The 18,280-nt window shown below is 45.3% G+C and overlaps 1 protein-coding gene across 1 annotated transcript in view; it reads left to right on the top strand.

The window, feature by feature from the left end:
- Window positions 1-241: 241 nt before the first annotated feature.
- The window catches only part of RNF152 (ring finger protein 152), a 43,397-nt gene continuing 25,358 nt past the window's right edge, over window positions 242-18,280 (top strand). Inside the window, exon 1 of the mRNA XM_032117193.1 lies at window positions 242-395. The gene's annotated coding sequence lies outside the window, so the exon portion shown is untranslated. The remainder of the gene's footprint in view (window positions 396-18,280) is intronic.

The following is an 18,280-nucleotide window of genomic DNA, read 5'->3' on the forward strand; positions in this document are numbered from 1 at the left end:
CCGGGGCGGCGGGCGATGCTCGCGCGCGGTGGATCCAGCGGCGGGGGCGCCTCTCCCTCCTCCTCTTCCCGGCGGGGAGCGGGGCCGCCGCGGGCGCGGATGCCCCCCGCCACGCCTCCCTCCTTCCCTCCCGCCCGGGCGAGGGGCAGACGCGGGTTTCGTAAGCGCCTGCCCCGGCCGGCCCCGGCGCGCTCGGGTGGCCGCGGCAGAGCGGAGCCCCGCCGGGCGGTGCCGCGGCGCGATGCGCGGTGCAGGTGAGCGGCCGAGCAGCGCCCGCGGCCGCCGCCGCGTCCCGAGAGGGCGCCGAGGTTACTTCGAAACCCGGCGGGGTCGCGCCTGCATCGCACCAGTGCTGTTCGGAGCGGAGGAGGCTTATCCGAGTGCTTTGCGAGCAAGTAAATTCAGATAACTTAGAGACGGGGTTTGGTGGGGATCTTTGTTCCAGCGGGAGGTTCGGTGGTGGTTTTGCGTTGGGTTTTTTTTTTTTTTTTTTTTTTTTGGGTTGATTTCCCTTCCCTTTCTTATGCCGGCAGTTAGCGGAGAAGATACGCCGTAACTCGGGTGCTGTCATTAAGTGCCAGACATCTCACCGGGGTTTTAGAAAAAGGCTTTAATTATTTTATTTAACCAGCCTGGAGGAGAGGCGTGAAGCCCCCTGCCCAGGTAGGATCCCCGCTCTACAGAGCGGCAGCACTCAGAGTTTCTTACGGCATTAGATGCCGTCTCCCAGCTGAGGTCGAGCTGCCAAAAATGTGATTTACGGACCCTGCCGATATCCGTCACCCAAGCGCTTTGTTCCGACACGCCGTCCGGTGGAGGGACTTCTCCGGGAGCAGCTCTGCTTCTCCTGAAATGTGGATACACTTAGGATATGTGCACCAGGGTGCCAGCCGGGGAGGCATTAAGAGTGGGTGTTTGTGTAATAGGTGTCTTAAGGCAAAAAAAAAAAAAAAGCAAAAAAGCAAACAGGCTTTTGATAAGGTCCCATTAATTGAACTGTAAACATAGTAATTTCTCTGCGCTTGTTTGCTCACTGAAACTCTTCCTGCTTCTCATCGATACGGCCCGTGGTTTGTTTTTGCTTGCTTTTTATTTTTGTTTTCACCTAGTACGTTTTAGAGAGCTTTTGATACAGATTTACTTAGATTTTTTGGCTGATTTAGGCTGTTGGAAATTATTTGTAGTCTTTCAGCTTAGGATGAGTATGAAGGTCCTGTTCTCAGCCGTTCTGTACCACAGGCCTTTTTGAAATGCCCAGCGAGTCTGTAGAGCCTATGGGATGACAAGAGTAACAATTGTGGGAAAAACCCTTCTGCTGAAAACTCTGTTCTTGGCTATGTAACAGCGTGCGACTGGATTTTAGATTCTTACGAGCTTCATGAAAGGGGAAACGTAAAAGTAGTCCTGGCTGAGAAGTGCAAAGCTGGGATAGCCTTGTGCTGTTGCTGGCCGTGGCACTGGTGTGCCCATGGCTGTCGGGACGGGGTTCTGTGGAGAATTCCCGCTATGCACAAGCTGGCAGTACAGTTAAAAAAGCTCAAGCCTCTGGCTCAAAGGTGTGAGGCCTCTCAGAGGGTTTGGACAGCTGGCCAGGTATGTGAAAACAAATGAAAACGATACCTGTTTCTTTGCTGCTTTTCTGGGAGGGGAAGAAAGTTGGTTGGACCACACCTGACGGAAGTTTTATATGCGTGTTGTGAAGTCTTCTTGGGAGTACTGGACAGTGCTGTGAGATACTCAGATTAGAAATGCCAGGAAGACAATAAATATTGTTTTGGCCTTAATATAGTGTGTTTATATTATACATGCAACTGCAAGAACTCAGAATGAGCCTCTCATCCAAAGATCTGCTGGGGCTTAGCACAGTGCCCAGGGAATGAGCAGGTAGATGCTTCTGGGTGTTGGTCACCCTTCCCCAAGGGACTCACTTGATCCTTCAGTTTTGCCAAAATCCGTGGATATGTTTTTGTCATACTTGTTCCTGGCTCCAGTTTGGGGTTCTCACCTTGACCCTCGATGAACTAGATCAGGAACTCCATCAGCTGCAGTCCGATGGAGGCTTCAGCACAGTTTTAACTTCAGTCATGTGAGTTGCTGCAGTGAAATTAGAGGGGTACTTGGAAGCAATCTTGCACATAAAGATTTTAAGCTCAGGGCTGCCTCTCATAAGCTTTCCGCGGTGTGAACGGCACATCGTTTTTCCTTGCATAGGGCTGAGAACACATGCCATACCGTGTTTGGGTTCCATCCAGAGCAGCTGACCATACCCGGGACCAGTACTGGCAGAGTAGGAGCAGTGGTGCTTCTCTACTGGAGTTTTATGGAGCATTAGTTTGTGCTTGGGGCTTGAAGTCTTGCTGGAAGCTAATGAAGCTTTTACTCCTAAATGCTCAAGTCATCCTTTCAAGCAGAATTTAGTTTTCTAACTCAGTGAAGTATTCTTCAGACTGTGACCCCAGTCAGTTGATGGGGCCTGGAGGATACAAATCTAGAGGTATGAATGGATCTAGATGATGCCCTGATCAGTTGATACGACTCTACCGAAGACTTGGTGGTTTGTGGTTCTGGTCACATGGCTGTTGACTTTGGGACCTGGCATAGGGATCCAGCCTTTCTAAGAAGAGTGTTCTTACACTGCCTTTTGTATACCTGTATTTATTTGTCAGCCAGTTCTGCAGCCCCCTTTCCATACATCAAGTAGAAGATATTCAGGCAAGTAATGTCACTGACTTGAGTGTAGTTATTCAGCTGAGTAAATGGTGTGCAATCCGAGTTCAAAGCAGTAGATTTTGGGTGTGAGTGCTCTTTTTGTGCAAATGTGGGAAACTAATTTCCAGAGCCTGGGATCTTGCCATGCCTTAAATTTTCTCCTGTTCTTATTCTTTGCCTCTGTCCGGTGGGTGGGTGGGTGGGCTGGAAGTCAGATGGGAGGCTGGGCTTTCCTCCCCTTCACAGAAAGCAGCTCTTCAGAGAAATTCCACAGCTGTTTCTGAGTCTGTCTGGAGTTGCCTTCTTGCTTTGTCGCTGTTGTCTCCTCCTGCTGTGCTGTGCCCTGCGAGGGGAGCAGAGGAGCCCTTGGAACTGCTGTAGCTCTGTAGCATGATCTGTCACACCGAGCCGGGCTGGAGGAAAACCTCCCAGCCCTCATCAGTGCAGCCTCTCCCTGTGTCCGGGACTGTCCAGGGCTCAACATTTGCTGGTGTGACTGCAGCAGAGCTGCCCCCTGCCTCAAAGGCACCGATGGTGGCCAAGCACCAACAGCATGGGTTAAGGGGCGCTGGGGGTGTCAAGGAGAAGGATGCTAAAGTCTCTGGGATGAGTTCATTTCCAGGAGAAGGAGAGATGAGCCTCAGCTGCTTTCACACTGAGATCTGAGTAACAGTCCTTTAGCCCTGACAAAGCATTTCACCCCTTTCAGATGCAAATCCCCTTGCTCTGTCTGTTTTTCTGCTGCAGAAATTACCCCTTCAGAGCAACCCCCAGATGTAAATAAGTTTGAAATTTCCCCCTTCCTGCTCCAGATGTATAACATCTGGGTAGTTACAGAGCTGAACTGCACTGTGTGCTATGCAGCTCACAGGCTGGATTGGGCAAGGCTTTGTTTCCTGAGATGTAGCAGAACATGGAAACACCACTAATCAAACATCATAGTTTTCATCTGGTTTTATTTTACTTCATTTTAACTTAGTTTCCCCAGGAAATGAGTGCTGTTTGTCTTCTCTTTGGCCAGTTTCAACCAGATTGCACCAATGGTTGGCAGTCTGGAAGATCGCTAATTTCCCACTTGTGTTTGTTAAGAGTAGTGGGTGGCTGGGAAATCTTTGAAGCAATGCTCTCTGATGAAAACTAGACTGCTTACAGCTACTCTCTGTTCTGCCTGGTGGCAGCTGGCCAGCCAGGCATTGCATGTGTGGTGGTCAAACACGCAGCGCCTCTGTAGCCCTGGCCAATGTGCAGGGTATGTGTGGGATCCAGGGCAGGGGTGGGTGTGAGGTCGCATTGAAGGGAGCTGTGGGGGCAGGAGGGCAGAGGACACAGATGTTCCACAGATGTGTCCTCTTTGTTACTCTTCTTTGTGGCATGACTACCCTTTGGTTTGTCAAGATAAAGCCACTTGAGATTTAGGAAGGCTTGTGGGCTGACAGCCATAGCTTTCTTTGACCTCCAGGACACCTTGGGCTGAACTAAGGTGAGCATTGGAGCTGAGGGGAATGTGCCCCCTGGGCAGGACTTAGGCAGAGGTGTGTGTGCGTGGGCAAACTTGCACATGTGCAATGGCAGTATGATAATCTGGGTGTTCACTGGTGCCATCCTGTTGAATTCAGTAATAATTTGACACTGATAACATTCAGTGCTGTATATTTCTCCCAGAGTAGCTTCTGTGAGTGAATCCAGTCTTGGATTCCCTCACATCTCTCCCTCTCCCCAGAATTACTTCAGGTAGGTGTGCACTTGGGCTGAGGTGGTGCTGTGAGATGTCAGGGACATGCTTGTGTGTTGCTAAGCATCCCAGTATAGATGCAGCTGATCTGGCATGGGTGTCTTGAAGGATCTGCCTCCAAAATCTGGACACTGGTGTACTAAGAAAAGCAACTTACCCTCACCCAGGCTGTGTCCATCCTAGACAGTATAGCTGTGCTGATATGGTGAGCACATTTCTTCCAGACTTGGACTGAAGGAAAAGACAAGCAGTGACAGTAGAAATAGGAGTGTCAGAGGTGCCGAGCATTTATGGGATGCACATGCAATTCCTCACCCAATGCACATTTTGATGCCCTCTTTGTTGCTGCTGGTTGTCAGGCAGTGTATACCTGCTGTCCTGGGTCACAGAGCATGGCCCTGCTGAGATCACCAGTGTCAGGCTCTAATGTCAAAATACTGTGTGACGCCTTAGAGGGCCAAGGTAAATCTCAAACACCCATATAGATGTAGGTAAAACCAGACACACCTGTCAAGGTGAGGTGAAGGGAGGAACTGTAGAGCTGGCTCCCTGTTGTGGTTTACCGAGGATGTGGAGCCCCAAGTCATGCCAGTGATGCAAAATGCTATTCCCTTTCGGCACACAAAATCTCTGCCTGGGCATCTCTGGCATCCAGCTGTAATTCTCTACACTATTAGGAATATGCCACTCAGTGAAGCAGAACATCTCTTGCTTCCCTTCCTTTCCCCTCCATGAGCACCATCTCTGGCCACCGGTAGCTTGGCATTGTCCACTTGGGCTTGGACAAGGCATTGCAGGGCCCTCCTCTGAAGGTGCCAGTCACCCAAGCTTCTGTGTCAGAAATCCTGAAGCAGGCAGATGTGGGGTAAAACATTGCTGTGGTATCTTCTTTGCCTGTTCTCCTTAACTGTCTTGTGCTACCTGTATATGTTTAGGGATGGTGCAGTGCTTTCTCTCTTAGCTTTTAAACTGAACTGAGCAGGTTGCATGCCAAGAGGGAAGGACTGCAATATTTCCATCACCACAGCGGATTTTCCATGGTGGAGCTCTTCCAAAAGATGTGCACTGAGAAGAGCTGGTATGACCCGAGTGCCTGGGACACTGCAGGCTCTGACTGCACCTCAGGGACTTGACAGCTCCAGGTTTTGCAAGCTCTGTTCTCTGATGATGGGGAAAGATAGAAGTGAAACTTGCTTTGTTAGGTACAAGATCATGTAAAGCTTGTGGTAGTAGCTGCCAGCACCCCACAGACAAGGTGAAAATACTACTTAAAGAAAGAAATGGTGTGTGTTTGCAGCTGAGGACACACAAAGGCAAGTAAGACTTTTTTAAAAAGCATGAAGCATGTGTAGGGAGCATGCTGTCAAACAGCACTGCCTCTTGCCAGCTAATACCATCTGCAAATAAAACAAGTTAGGTTGTTGCTATTGCAGCTGCTTTCCCTCACAAAGCAGCCTGACCCAGACGCTGAGAAAGGTGTTGGCAATTGGCCTGAAGTTGGAGGTGTGCAGGGTAATTTACTTAAAAGACCCAATATAACAATTACCATGCCGGATGAATACATACAACTGTAATGTTTGCTTTCCAGTTGTATTTTATATGACACTCTCCCCGAAGTTGCTCCTTGACTGCATCTACCAGCAAACACAGCCTGGACATGATGGGCTTCATCCCTGACCTGCAGTTAGGAGCAATAATTACACTTAAACAAGTTTTAATGTGGAAGTGGGAGGGATTCAGTGTCTAGGGCAGAAGGCTCTTAGTGGGGTCATTTGGGATACAGGCATTGGGAGCTTTCCTTCTGACCTTGTGGAAAGCACATCAGCTGCTCAGCACCTCTGTTCATAAAATCTGATTTGTGACAATCAGTTTCAGAGTAGTTGATTGATAATGGTCTTGGTTTCCTCCTCTGAAACAACCCCAAAATCCCCAAATGTTTGTGCATGGAATTGAAGTATAAAGACTCTCCCTTTACTCTCCCTGCTCTTTACCTCAGATAAAGGTGGAAGAAAGGGAGTTGTTCACAGCCATCTGCTGGAGGCATCCATCATGTTGGGAGCACAGGCTGCCGGTTGTTCCACATGTTATTAATGATGAAAATATATAAACATATGATCACATAATTGTGTTGCATTTAAAGTGCTTACAAAATAATGACATCAGGAGAACAGTGGCATTACAAAATCAGGTGTCCAAAAGCAATGAAGTTCCAGGACTAATGTTGCAGAACTCCCCTTTGCATCTGCATTATGATACAATCTTTAATTCTGTAATTGCATCATTTTTTCCCTTTCACAGAGTCCCTTTTTCACTGGATAGGTAATTGCTGCATAATTCATTTTTTCTTCCCACATTTACTTTCTGCATGTGTCTCTAAGTCTATTTATTTTACACCCTACCCAGACCTTGAGCTGGCTGAACAGTTGCTAATTCCTTCCTGGGGGGGTTTTTCTCAGGTGGGGAAGTTATTCTTGCAGCATCTCAGGTACAGGTACTGTCTTTGTTTTCATAGCTGAGGAATGAAGTCAAAGAGCAAATCAATCTCGGGTGATTTAAACACCTTCAATTTTGGCTGTGTCAAAGAGATACTTGGGTGTGATTTTATTTCCTACTCATCCTAGAGTACCTGGCATGATGTAGCAGTTCATCTGCTGGAAGCACAAGGACAGCTGACCTCAGCTGCTGGTGTCTGTAGATTAGCCCTAAATGCCTTGACTTGAGGGTGGAACCACCCCATTAGGGGTCACCTGAAGAGAAAACTAGTTTCAGAGACTTGGTGAGCATCTTAAAAGGTTGAGTGTGGAGCCAAGAAGGAGGTAGTTGCTGCCTGCAGGTGGTATGTCCAACTTCCTCAAGCAAGGTGATTGTCTCTCTTTCTTCCTGCATTGCTTTGTTCACAAATGTTTCTGACCCTCATTGAGTGAGGCAGGGTTTGAGGGACAGCTGTTGCTTTTATCACACAACCTTACTGTGTTTTTTTTGAAAGCAGGGCTCAAATGATTTGTGGTCATTGAATTGGAGAAAGAGACAGTGCAGATATATACAGAGGTTGGTCTTCATTATGATACTTCCTAATTTTGAAGTGATCAAGTTTGCAGTCTTTGTATTAAAAAAATAACATAGGTTTAAATGTAATTTTATAACTGTACAAAGGGAAAAGCAGGAGAGAAATAAAAATTAGGCATTGTCACATGAATCTGCAGTGGCCTGCGTCATCCAGAGAGCACATACCCTTGGGATGTAGCATTTATTTCTAACCCATGAGATAAGGGCCTGCTGGGGAAGCACTGGTTTGGCTATGGATGGTGGTCAGTGGCTAGAGTGGGATGACATGCTCAGCAGGTCATCTGGTGCTGTACTGGGGGGCTTTGCAGCCCAGAACTGAGATACCCTCAGATCCCAGGTAAGGATGGGGTAGGCAGAGTTGTGGTGCTTCCCAAGTCCTCTTTGACTTGGCTGTGTATGTTCTGCTATTCACTATGTGGCAGCCTAGTCATGCCCTTAAACTCGCCCTCCGCAGTCCTCCCTCCTTTCCCTCTGTTTCTGTGCTTCCCTAACAAATACCATCTGCTTCTCTCCATGTTTTTGGGTAACATCACTTTAGCCTGTTGTTTCTGGTGGCACGTAACATTTTCCAGACGTCCCAGATAGCCTGGTAGGGTTATGTACAATCTTGATTCCAGTGTAGGTCTGTAATTTTTTGCTTGTTCAAACTATAGATGAAGGCCAGCCAGGAAAATACCTTTGAAGCATTTTAGAGGATTCATCTTCCTTACGTTTAGACCAGAGCCATTACTGTGGGATCGTTTGAGATCAAGCAATGGGGAAATGGCTGCTTTAGGCCAGCTCTGTTCATAGCTTATATCTAAAGAATATGTTGTGTTCTGCCCTGTTCCTCAGTGTTTTGTTGGCAGCAGTCTTGCTTGATCCCACCTACCTTCTATGGGGTTGAATATTACACTGAAATTGCATCAGTTCATAGTGAGGAACCCTGCTTGCTCATGCTTTTATTATTTTCTGGAAATTAATAGCAACATGATAGTACAAGAAAGAGTGTGCAGGTTCTGGAGGCTGTTTCCAGCTGAAATGCAAGTCGGTGAACTTGGCCACTTTCCAGAAGAGTGATGTCTGTAGTTCCAGCAAGTCATTAGATGTCTGCAAGTCTTCTGACCAATTTACAGTGGGTCTCTTCCTGCATCTTTACTCAGGGGATGGGGGGTGGTTAATACCAACCTCACACAGCAGCAAGAGAGGATGAAGCAGGCAATTTCTGATTGTGTTCAAATGAGCATAACAATAGGCTTTCTTTATGTACTTTAGGATTTTTTTGCCTCATCTAACTAGATGAAGAAAAGGGGATGTACCAGCAAGGAAAATGTGCTTGCCAACAAAATCAGGTCTTGGAACAGACCAGGCTGACCTGCAGTGAAATGGTTGGGATGGTAATAATTTAAAAGTCAGACTTGTGTTCTTGGGAATTTGTGATGTAAATCATGGCCATGATCACTGTAATAAACCATGTCAAACTCGATTAATAAAATAATGTCAGAGTGTCTTAAAAAGTTTCAGATGACTCAAAGGATTGTACACCTTTACAAAATAATTAATAAGCCAGATGCTAAAAACGAGCACCAACTGATTTTTCTCCTTGCGTTGCCACGGTGTGTAAGTCCAAGAGTCAGTATTTGATTGCTGAACTTCATGTATTTGAGAAGGAAAGACAATTAAAAGGAACATGGGACTGGTCTTCATCTCTTATCTGGAAGTTCTTGGGGATCCAGGGACTTTGTCTAGCCTGTGGAAGGTTGCTGTGAGAAGTGGCTTGTATCAATGGAGACATCTACACATCTTTAAGAGGTGGGGGAAGGGGGGGGGGGGCGGGATAAACAACAAAAACCACTGCACACCACTGGCCTAGGCATCTCCAGCCTGGAAGGTGGTGGTGAGCCTTGGATTTGGTCTGAGCTTGGATAGACTTCACTTAATCCCTGATAGAACCTTGTTCCCTCTATTTTGTGTGTGTGGCTTTCTTTTGGAGTAAAGCATGTTTAGGCAGACCTTCAGGCACTGTAAGTTGCCATAGCTCCCCTGGGAAAGAAGCGACTCCTCTGTGGGGTGACCCCCATGTTAGGTGTGCCCTGCTGGCCTCTCTCCACCCCTGGTTTGCCTCCCTCCTCTCCTCTTCCTCACAGCATCTGTGGTCAGATGCTGAGAGGCAGGGGACAGGGCTTGGAAAAAGCTGGCTCAGCAGAGGAGGTGGAGAGCCAGCTGATGCCACTATTAATGTTCTTTCAAAATTGATGGATGAGATGATTACAGAATTGCAGAGGGAAGTGAAAGTTATCAGAATCCATGTTTTAATTGTATTCTGGATTGTTTTCAGCAGCCAGCTTCTGAGGTGCAGGACAGATCAAGCATTTTTTTGAGGATGTTGATGTGGGCTGCACACTGCACTGTTTTTAAAGAAAGAAAAAGATTGGGCCAGTCTGTTTTCCACACTCTGCTGCTCTCAGTCTTCTTCACTTGTCCTGTGTGATAGTATGCTGTGTCTAGACAGTAAATCAGATCTGAAAGACTGTCCTAATGCAGCTAGAGGAAAAAGAGGCTCTTGCAAGCACCTGTGGTGTCAAGGTACTCAAACCTTTAAGGGATTCCTTGGTTCTGGACTTGTACTTTCCTCTGTGTGCCCTTCATCCCCATGGAAAGAAGTGAGGATGATGGAGCTGTCTGGCTTGTGGTGACCAGCAGTGTGGGTCCTCCATGCTGCATGTCAGCCTTTGGGCACTGATATCTGCTGGCCTTTAACCTGAGGGAGATCCTTTTTCAGCTGATGAAGCCCTCCTGCTCAGTCTGCAAGTAGCAGTTGTGTGCTGCATGAGGTTTTCTTCCGGACAGGCATTTTCCTTGAGTATGCTTCACCCAGGATTGGACCAAAACACTCTCTTCTAAGTTTTGTTTTTCTTCAGGCTTTAAATAAACCAATTTTCTTTGTAGTATTTTTCGTAGCTTTTCTTTCCTCTGTGACTGAGAACTTCTCCCCACAGGCTCCTTAATTCAAACATAACTTGCCATAATTCTGCATGTTTTGAAAAAGTACTTGCGTAGGTGGTTAAGAGAAGAAAGCATCAGCCTTGTTGCTTGCCGCCTCCTGCTTTCTCCCAAGTCAAAATCCAAGAATGGGACACCTTTCAGGAGTGAGCTCTTTAAATTAAAGTCCCAGTCTCAAAGTCCTGGCATCTTCATCAAACAAGCCTTCTTTTCCATCAGCTGCAGGTGAAGTTGCATAAGGGAAGGTATCCTTGGGGTCTTGGAGGGCTGCTCTGTTTCTGAAAATTAATAATTTGGGGCAGAGATGGTCTTCTGCCTCAATGCTTTAGCATGTGTGTTTCCTCCATCTCTCTCATACCTTTGGAAGGATTTCTGGGATCCAGCTGGGCTGTGAGGAGCTCCCTCATTTCTCCCTACTTACCTTCCTGGGACAGCAGCTGCAGTCCCAGTTGTGAGGTTTAGAAATTGGTTCTTCTTACTTCATTTCCTGCTCTGGAGCTGGTTGGTATTTTAATGTCTGTAAGCTAGCATTAGGGAGGGTAGCACACCAAGGAGCTGGACTGCTGTAAGAGGAAAAGTTCCTCCCATTCTCGCAGGCAGGAAAGCAGGCTTGTGAGATGTGGTCGTGATCCCTGTGAGTTCCAGAGGCGCCTTAGCTGAGCAGGCGGTAAGTGGGGAAGATGAGCAGTGGATCACAGTGGCTTTCTGACATCCTAAAGGACACAAAATCTTTGCAGTGTTTACTCTGAAAATATTCTCTCTGCCTTTCCAGAAGTGCACTGTTTACACACACACAAACACTGAGATTTTGCAGTGTACGTGCTCGCGCTTTTTGTGCTGTGGGCACAGCTGGTAATGCTGATAGGAGGGTTTCTGTTGTACAGACGCTTGCTGCTTAGAAAGTAGAAATTTGCTGAGAGTGGCAGTGGAAGCCCAGCAATTCTCCTTCCAGTGAGGTAGGGAACTGCTGGTGGGGGCTGAGCTGTGCCACAGCAAGACCAGAGGTGCTGAAGTGCTGGCACTGTTTGGAATATTTAAATACTTAAGTTCTTTAAACTTTTTTTTTTTTCTCTTAGCAATACTTTCCAAATCTATTTATTTAAAAGAAAACCTGAAATATGCTATTTTGCAGATGCTTGGGAGCCTGTTTTGTTCCTTTTGCCGTGGTAGATCTGTTAACGTCAGTAACTACAGCTACAGGTTGCTTGTCCAGGTGAAGCTTGTCTTTGCTTTTGTGGTACCAAGCCCTGTTTGGTATGTTTTGATCTGATTCTTACAGAATTTCCTTTTGTTTGCTGCACTGTTCTGTATGGCAGTTTCCATGTAAATATTATGAGAACTGGCAGTATGGGCCTGATGCCAAGGGTAAGGGACTAATACAAATACATTTATTTTTATTTTGGAAGCTCTTGCAATTCACACTTCGCTGGCAGGGTGGTAATGATGTTTCACAGAAGAATGCCTTTCTTATCATTTTGATTTCAAAGTGCTCTAACAGGCTCCATCCACAGTCTCAGGCATGGCAAATGATGCACCAGGATCAGGGTCCATTCAGCAGCAGGAGATGGGGATGGAGATGGGCCTGGGGGCATAGGATGAGCCTGAGGTCCGTCCAGGATAACAGCACTGCTGTGGCATCCCCAGAGCATGGTGTGATGGCGCTGGGGGGGACTAAACAAGGTCATGTTTCCATATTTTAGTTGCCAGGCCAGTGCTGTGTTGCTTATTCAATGTTTTGTTTTAGGGGGACTGAAGATGTGTTGCTGTAGCTGAACAACGCCTCCTCGGTGAGATCCGAGATCCCTGCCTCTGCAGTACCTGGCTCTTCGGTGGGTGCAGAGCCAGGGATGGATGAGAGCCCTTATGGTAGCTGAGGGATTGCTTTGGCTCCCGATGCGTGGCTGTGCTCAGCTGGCCGTGTGAGGTACGGAGTGTTGTTGTGCAGAGGTTCTTTCAGTGGGACATGGCAGCTTTGGCACCCAGGGCTGTGCAGTCTGAGGGTACAGTGTTTAAGCTGGAGAGACACTTGATGAGAGGTCAAGATGGTTATTTGCATTACTGACGAGATGATTAGTAGACGGTGTTCATGGCTCTCATTAGAGACCTGTGGAAGATTGGGATCAAACAGAAGGATAGCTGTGTGTTTGTAATTTATGAGGCCTGCTGCTCAAACCTTCATTCGAGCTCTTAATTATTCCACAGTGGCAGTGGGGAGGAGAAGCTGGAAAATGCTAATTGTGTCCTGTGCTCTCAAATGGGAACAAAGGCAGCCATGGCATGTGGCCCACAGAGGCTTAGATGCTCCTCTATTCTGTGGATCAGGAGCGCAGTGCAGGGGATCTGATTTTCATACCTTCTGAAGTCTGTTTAGAACTGACGATTGGCTTTCTTTGTATAGAAATACCCATTTAAAAAAAAAGCTGAAATCAAAAGGCCAGGCTCTTTGGTCCAAAACTATTTGTTCCTGGTATTTGTCGTATGCTTAGTTGACTGAATTAATCAAATGGAAAATGCTTTTTCCCAAACCAGAAAACTTTCATGAAAAGAAATGTATTAGACCTATTTTTTAAATTTAAAAGCAAAATACAAAAAGATCCCTCTTCACTGCTTCCTTCTCTCACCCTCTTTGTTCTATGTTTTTCTTGGTGGCAAAATGAGAAAAGTAAAAGGTTGAAGAAAAAGTTTTGAAGGTGCATTCACACATGTATGTATGGAGGAAAAACCCAAAATACATGGATGCTTTTGACTTACCAAAAATAGGCTAGTGAAAATCAGTGATTTATGTAAATTTACTTGTTTTAAAAAGATGCATTTAGCAACTTGCAGCAACTTCGCAAGTTACTCCACTTTGTATTCTGGTGGTACATAAACATAGGCTTAATTTTCCACTTTCTTGCCCCTGCATATCCTTTTCCAACTTACAGCACAGTCGCTGTTCATTTAAAACTAGTCTAGGATATTGAATAGCCATGTCCAATTAATTTTCTTTCAGGTTATTGGCTTTTTTTTTTTTTTTTTTTTTTGCTATTAATTAGTATTAGAGGTGGTGGCAACTCCTAGCTCTGAAGTGTGCAATACACTTCTTTGAGTGTCCTGACCTTCGTCACAGTTTGGGAGCCTCTGTTCTCCATTTCCTTCGTGACACGTGTCTGAGCAAAAGCCAGGGACTGCTTTAAGAGGGTCTGAAGTCATGGGTGTGATATGCTGCATACTTTTGAGATGTATCAGCTTCCCCCTTTTGTAAATCAAATCATACTGCATAAGGTGCAGATCCTGTTATATTTCAGCTAGGCTTGCTTATTCTGTGGAAGGGATGCATGCAGTTGTCTAGGTGGATGAAACTGGTTTTGAGTGTTTCAGTAATGCCACACATGACAGAAATTCTGAGCTTCTTTGTGTGAAATTCCTCTTCCTTTTCAAGAGAGGAAAATCCTTGACAGGACTTTTAAAACCTGTTGTGATATTGCGGGTTAAGTAATTACTCTAGGATCACATTAACATTTTCTTTTCTTGCCACTTTTCCAATTGTGTCAAGATTTGCAGGCAAGAAAAAAGAAAAGTAATGTAAGAGAGCAGTTAGTTTGTTTGGGGGGTTGTTTGTTTTACTTCTTTAGTACATCTTGTCTGCATCTGGTTCCTGGCAGCATTTTGTGACCTCCAGTGGATCTCATGAGTGTTTTCCATTGGGAGCCCCGAGCAGGCAGAAACCTACAAGCCAAAGCTCTGAAGGTACTGAACTGCCCAAAAGGAACAGCTTCTTGTATCAACTCTTCCTCTTTTCTCCTGTGTTGGTGAGCATTGAGGCAATTGTTTAAACCAGCTGAGCTTTACTGCTAAAGAAAAAAAGGAAAAAAACCACAAAACTGTCAACATTTGGAGATGAGTACAAAGAGGACTGACCACTCCTATTCTTCTTCCAGCCAATCCCAAATTTATTGCTGGCCTTATTTCAGTACATTTGAAGATCAGCTTCATCTGAAAACAGAATTGTGGTTTGGTTGTAGTTCACCTAGGAAGTGGGAGTTAGTCTTTCGTGTCAGGATACATGCGTTTAGACTCTAGAGCTTGAGTATTCTTGGAATATTCTCAAAGTGAGAACTGGGAGTCACCTAGGCTGAAGAAGAAAGGGTCTAAGCCACAAAAATCATAAACAGAAGAAATGTAAGTTGCAGTTCTTTAGTGCTGTATAAAAGGAAACTGCTAAACATGTTCATTTGGTAAGCAGACTGGTTTATGAACTGTATTGTACTGCTTTTTTTTTTTTGTAAATTCCCCCAGTTCATCAGCTCCTGTTCTGAGATAGATTGCTGGCACATTACCTTCTGTAGCCAAAAATCAAGAAGGAAGAGGTTTGTAGGAGTAGCAATTTCAGTGGACTACCTGGAATCTCAAACTGCTCATTAGGTTTCTTTGAATTATCAGGTGATGTATTTGGTAGCTGGTGTTGTGTATCAGAAGTACAATGTAAATAAATTTGATTAGAATAGTGCTCATACACTTTGTTAGTCTTTGGACTGGATTTTTCTAGCTTTGTAAAGCACAAAACTCCAGGTATTGGCAAAATGTCTTCCTGTGAATGCCTTTCCTGTAAAAAGCAGGTGCAGAGTAATTCTGTTCTATCAAAGGGAAAGACTAGTAAACGTGCTGCTCCTCCCAAAACCATACAGATCTCTGTGCTACTTTGAGGATGCATGTTGATGATTTAGCTCTTCCTTCATCACAGTTCAAGCGTCCCCCTTTCCCTGTGCCTTGGCTGCCGCTGCAAGGCCTCCTTACGGGTCTTGCAGCGGTAGAGGGAGGTGCCCCTGTCCTTACCTGTTCAGACAGGGTGCTCGGCATCTGGGAGACACAGATACCATATTGCAACCCTTCCCAGGAAAGCTGAGGTGAATTAGAAAGAAAAGAAGAGAAGGAGAAGCAGGGTCCTGCAATCCACACACTGTCTGCTTCCTAGGTCTTAGTACAGTGGCTTTTTGAAAGCAATGAAATTAGATGGTCATGTGCCCAGTGCAAGAAATTATTCACTCCAGTGTATTTATTTTTATAGTGAAATTGCATTTTCATATCTCTGTGAGAGAGACTGTAGCAGGATACAAACCCAGTGAAGCGTTTCTTTTTGTGGACATAGCGAGTTTGGCGCAGCTGTGCTGAAGCCTGCTTCTCTCTTCATGAAAACATTCTGAGCTGGATTTGCATCCTGCTGGTTTGCATCCTCTCCGAGGACATTTGGTGATGCAGTTGTAGTGGATGGAGATTGTATTTCGTCACACTCCAGATAGACGTGGCTGTGCAGGAAAAGATGTGCCAGACAGGCATAGCTTTAGTAAAGTTACGTGACCATGTTTTCATAGTGAAACATGGGATTAAGAACTACCCAGAAAATAATTTAATTTTACTTTCTAGTGACTCAGGAATGCAAACACTTTAGATTTGAGGCACATTTCTTAAAGGTGTTTCACATTTCAGTGCATTGAAATTATTATGCATGTAAAAGCTTGAGAGTATGAAGTCTGTGCTTGTGAATTGCACAGTTAGTGGCTTGGCCTACCTGCGTTTTGTGTTTACATGCAAAGTAATTTACATTAGCAGTAGAGCATTCCATGTGCATACAGCATGTGTTACAGCTAATCCACACACAAACAAAGTAGTTCTGAGAAATGTAAGAGGCTGTGTTGTTAAGATGGGCTACTTTTTGGAGGTCACTAATTGTGTCTTGTCTTGAAAACAGAAGAGGGGGAAGAAAAAATTGAGGTGAGGTGGTAGGGGTTATGTGAATGTTGTAGTTAGGATCCAGTCCACTTTGAGAAATGCACTGTTGATCTTAAAGAATTACTCAGGGCTCTGTTTCAACTGGTCTCCAAAATGACTCAGTGTAAGAACCAAGGTCGTGGATTTTTTTAAGAAGACCTATTGGCCTAATTAGGTTATGTTATGTGGCTTAGTATTAGTTAAGCATGCCCAGAGTTCCTGGTAAGAGTTCAACCTTTAATTTTCTGCTGGAAGCAACTTCCCTTCAAAATCCGGAGATGTACAGCAGTTGTGATTAGAGATTGTAACATACAAACCCCAAAGCATTGTAGAAAATACAGGAAGCTGTAGAAACTGGAAGGGGGAGTTAATTGCATGACAAGGGATCCACTGAACAAGCAGATGGCTTAACACAGTGTTTCAGGGAGAAAATAGGTTGTATGAGTGTTAAGTAACTACTTTTACTGAGTCTGTTCATGTGCCTATAGTATGTAGAAAAAGATTTGTGGCTGCTGTGATTATGTATAATGGATTATTATGTAGTTGTTAGAACAAGGCAACAGAGAAGTAAGACTTTCAGATGTGCTTCTTTTGCTCATTACAAACATTCAGTTCCTCTCTCTCCACCTCTGGACACTCCAGATGTTGCTTGCATGTTATCTGTTGCTTGCATGTTCCCCTTTGCTTCCTGCTCACTCTCTGTCCCTACCCACCTCCTGCCCCCGTCCTGACCTCCAGCTCCCACAGGGAGTCTGGTGTCTTTTCTCCTGCTGCATTCTCCAGCCTCTTCACACACTTCCTAAACTTCTGGCAGATTTTTAGTTTCCCCTTAATTTCTGTAGCATATGTAAGTTCAAAAGATTTTTTAAAAATTTAATAAAGGTCTTTGTCCAGTGTTTGTTTCCAGATACTGTAAACGATTGGTGAAGACCTTAGATTATTTTTATAAGGAACCTTTTAGTATAAACTTTGCCAAATTCTACATAGCTGAAAAGAACAATCTCTTGACCCATAACTCCAGAGGGGTAATTTTACTGAGGTTCAGACACAGGTTTTGTATTGTAGGAAGTCTGTGTCCACTAAGGAAGAGCTTTCATCTCTCACATACTGTTTACTGTCTGGAGGCAAATTTCAAGTCTGGAAGTGTGAGGCCATGTGCCATTGGGAGGGTTGTCTCAAAATCGGGTCTTTGTATTGCCAGACCAGAGGGCAATATGATCAGATGAGCCAGAACATGCAGTGGGGTGTTTGTAGTGATTTTCATCAATTGCGGGAAGACAGAGAGCTACCTGACTGTTCACAAGGCCTGCTGGGCAAATGCACTGAACCAGCAAAAAGAGACTGAAGCAATGCTGTGTTTTGTGCCTGTGGTATTCATGGATGAGTGTTGGGTGTGTCAAGACCATCTTTGCTTTTGTGTGACACTGACTTTTTGCTGGCAAAGGTTAAAGAGTGGCATTGGGCGCCTGTTTGTCCCTGCATAATGTTCAGCATGGTGTGCTTCCTCCAGTACAAGATTGGCTTGTCTTTCTGGTTGGATTTTGATCCAGAAAAAGGAACCCCTGCCATCAGTGAACCAGAGTGGGTACAGCGTGGATGTTGTACACACTATGTCACTACTAGGCCTGCCCAGTTTAGTGGTGGCCAGCACTGAGTCCAGAGGAGTTCTTTCCTTTTCAGCTGTGCCTGGTGTTGGCACAGTGTAAGCTAAACTTAAGCTGCCTGAATACCAGCTTAGCTAACTTGTTGTTCTTTGCTATTTGGTCTTTCCAGCACAGACAAACATAATTTCTCCTCTTCAAAGGCTGTTGTTACTCGCTGCTTTACTTCTTTCTTCCCCCCTCCCAGTGACACCTCCAGTAATGTTTCATTGCCATGCAAAAGGAGGAGAGCACTTTGTCAGCAGCCTACTTCAGACAGAGAAATTTATATCTTTGAGAAGCATATGTACAGAACAGCAATTACTCAGATCATCAATATTTATATAGCAGATAATAGACATCATGGACAAGATGAATATTGTCACAGGAGCAATAGCTGCTG

The sequence above is a fragment of the Corvus moneduloides genome, chromosome 1, assembly GCF_009650955.1.
Source record: "Corvus moneduloides isolate bCorMon1 chromosome 1, bCorMon1.pri, whole genome shotgun sequence".
Classification (NCBI taxonomy): domain Eukaryota; kingdom Metazoa; phylum Chordata; class Aves; order Passeriformes; family Corvidae; genus Corvus; species Corvus moneduloides.